We start from the raw sequence: 3807 nt of genomic DNA on the forward strand, positions 1-3807 counted from the left end.
AAACTGGCTACTTGCGCGCCGCGCGGGTCAGGGGCGCGCCGCGCCATATCACGCAGACAGCTCTCTTCTTCTTTTTAATTGTTTTAAATGAAGGGCAATTGGGTAATTTCACTTGGGGTTGGATTTGTGAGCCATATTAGCTGGTTTGAATCAGTTTTGGATCATTTTCACATCCATTCATCACTCTCAAACTATTTTAGAGAGAGAGAGAGAGATTCTAGAGAGAGATTTAGGGTTTTGGTGAAGAAGGAGGCCGAATTGATCAAAAGCTCGAGTTCTAAAGTTGTTCCTTTCGTTCCTAGCTACGTTGTGGTGGTATTGGTAAGCTCAAACTCCGAATTTTATCTATTTGATTTGATATTCAAGTTAGGGTTTGAGTTAGTTTGATGAAAAACCCTTTTAGGTGATGAAATGGGTTTAGTGATGCTAGTAATTGGGTTTATTGTTAATTGTTGGTGGATTTTGGGTTGGTGAACTATGTTTAGGACTTGAAATTGAGTTTAATCACTTAAGTTAGTGATTATGGAAGTATTGAAACCCATTTAAGGTTATTTGGTTGACTAATTGTGACTTTGGGTCAAATTAGGGTTTGGTGGTGATTATGACCCATTTGGCGATTTAATGAGGTTTATAAACTTAAAATGGATTAAGTTGAAGTATTAAACCGAGTTAAATGTGTTTTGGTGTTAAAACTTGTAAATGGTGAGATTTTGACTTAATGGGTCAAAACTAGGGTTTTAGTGTCAAAATGGGTATGACGCGTGTTTAACACTTGAGTTCGCGTTTAATTGGCGTATTAGGACCATTCTCACTTGTGTTAGTGATTATTGGTTAGTTTTGGGCATGGTTTGTGCTTGGAAGTGCATTTGGGTCGAAATTGCACTAAGTGACGAATTGGATTGATTTGTAAATTCACTCTAAGTGTATTGTTGTAATTGTGATAATGGAATAGGTACTTTCCATTGGCGAGTTGCGGATTACTTGAAAGCATTCTTCAAGACTTCAAGGTGAGTGATAATATCCTATGTGCATATGTATGTGTAGGATGGGTGCGGGTCGGGTGAAGTGATTCTCGGCTATAGAGTTCACTTCACATATAGATGGATTTGATGGGCTTTTGTATGAGTCCAATTGGCACGGTTGTGAGTTTTGGTTAACCATCTTTGGCGAAGTACGCGTTCGCGTGTACATTATCACACGTGGTTGTGATGTGGTTGATATAACCCCAATGGCGAAGGGTATAATGTTGAGAAGTGAATCGCGTATGTATTCAGATTCACGATGACGCGTGTGGTTTCAGTCATCTTATTGTATTGTGGAAATGAATCTCGTGTAGTTCGGATTCATGGTGGCTCGTGTAGTTCGGTCATCTTATTGAGGTAGTAATCTCGTGTGGTTTCGGATTACTAAGGCTCGTGTAGTTCGGCCAACCTCGATGTTGTGAAGATAGTAATCTCGTGTGGTTTCGGATTACTAAGGCTCGTGTAGTTCGGCCAATCTTCATTGTGGTATTTGGTTCTCGGTATTGGGTTAAGTTGTTAACCTTGTTCGTTTATATTGTTATATATTAATGTATTGTTGTGTTGTAGCTAACCCTCCGGGTGTAGCTATTTGGCGTTGTTCACATCGTCGTTGGTGAACTTATATTGTGGTTATATCTTTAGCTCGTTGCTTAGAGATCGTACGGTATGCTTAGTGTAGTGCCTTATATATGGATGCCTCGATATGCGGTATTTGTTATTTTGTGGCGTGTCCATTTTATACATATATATGTATGTAGTATATTATCATTCACTAAGCGTTAGCTTACCCTCTCGTTGTTGACTCTTTTTATAGATTGCATGCGGATGGTGGCTCGGGTAAGCGCGAGGATTAGTGGACTTGCATAGTTTGCGTAGAAGACTTGCTTTTGGATTTATTAGGATTGGGTAGCGTATCCCCAATCGCCATGCTCGGCTTTGTTTTGTATTAAAAGTCTTATGGTCGAAAATTGTATTTTGATACTTAAAGGGTAATTTGGGTCGATGTGGGCCCCGCTTCGTAAACTTAATTTTATTAATAGAACGTGCTAGTTTTTATATATAGAACATGGGGTTAAAAGCGTTACGCCTAAATATGTCGGGAACTAGTCAAACATTTTCGCGTTTAAAGACTTTCCGGACAGACAGGTTTGGCGCGCCGCGCACCCCTGGTGGCGCGCCGCTCCAGGTGGCAGTTCAGCAATTTTTTTTTTATTTTGTAATTTTACACGGTTTAATCGCTGGTTGGTTTGGGTTGTTACAAGTGGTATCAGAGCATGGTCTAAGGGATTTAGGTGACTTGAGATAGGTGCCTAGACTTAGACTTGTGTGTGCTTAAATTGTTGCGGGACTTGTAGGATTACGGGTCGGAATGGGTTTGGTTAGTGCCTTGGCTATAGGTTGACTAACGTTTATATTAGTAATGCGGATATTATTAATATGTTGTTGTGTTGTGATAATAATTCTCGCGTGTGTTTGTACCGCGTAGAATTTTGGTTGTGTTTGTGTATATCATCGAGCGAGACGGTCGTTATACTAACGAGTCGATGCGGCATGTGTGCGTAATAAGAACTTGCAAACCTTATTACGGGTGCAAATCGTGTCTAACAAGTGATGTACGATGAGTGTTTAGCAAGATGGGGCTGTGTCGTGCGTACGGTTTTACACGTTCGTGGACTAATCGTTTTGCATTCTTTAGAATGACGACGCGAAACGAGACCGAGGCGAATGACGCGGAGTTTAACACTAGGGTTGTGGCCACCGTTGCGGAGCAAATGAGTGCGTTAGAAGAAATAATGGAAAGGAGGTATTCCGAACTTCAAAGTAGTGGTGAAATGGAGCGTTATCTTAAGAGCTTCATGAGGACTAAACCCCCGATGTATGACGGAAAGCCGGATCCTTTGGTAAGCACAACTTGGATTTCGGACGTCGAAGGGTGTTTCCGTACTATTGATTGCCCTCCCGAGAGAAAGACGAGACTCGCTACGAGTTTGTTGCGGGGTAGGGCAAGGGATTGGTTGGATGGTAAGATTGATCTTGTCGGTGGCGAGACGTTTATGGCTTTATCGTGGGATAACTTTAAGGAGGAATTCTTCGAGGAGTTTCGGACTTCTGCCGATTTGTGAGAATTGCGTAATGAGTTGCGAAATTTGCGACAAGGATCTATGGATTTGAGTACTCTCAAGACGACCTTTATGGCGAAGGCTCTTTTTGTCCGGAGTATTTGGGGAATGATCGTTTGTTGATGGGAGATTTCTATTGGACCTTGAATGATGACTTGAAAAGTAAAATTAGCCGGGGTCAAGCGAAATCATTTTCGGAATTATTCGACTTGGCTAGAGGTTTTGAGTCGTATTCACGATCGAAAAAGGGTGAACCTTCAAGTGAGCGAAGGGTCGTTTCTTATGGTGCTCCGAGTAAGAGGGCTAAGGGTCCGAGTGTGAGCACGGGTGGTACGCGAGCGGGTATGTCGGATTCTAGTGTGGCTAGATGTTACAATTGTGGCGTGAGGGGTCACAAGTCTTGGGAATGTTCGGTACCAAAGGGTGATGGTTTGGTGTGCTTCAATTGCCAAAAAGAAGGACATCGTAAGTCAGAATGTCCCAAGTTAGCGGGGACGGGTGCGGCCAGGAGACGTTAAGGTACGTTTAATTTTGATAAATATGTCTTTTGATTATTTATTAAATGTCGTTTGAGTTTGAGTTGCGTGCCTTTGTTGTGCATGTTATGCTATGGGTGACGTTCCTAATGGAAGTACCCTATGTTGATGATTGATTGACGGGCGAAG

The sequence above is a fragment of the Rutidosis leptorrhynchoides genome, chromosome 3 (assembly GCF_046630445.1).
Source record: "Rutidosis leptorrhynchoides isolate AG116_Rl617_1_P2 chromosome 3, CSIRO_AGI_Rlap_v1, whole genome shotgun sequence".
In the NCBI taxonomy this organism is placed as follows: Eukaryota; Viridiplantae; Streptophyta; class Magnoliopsida; order Asterales; family Asteraceae; genus Rutidosis; species Rutidosis leptorrhynchoides.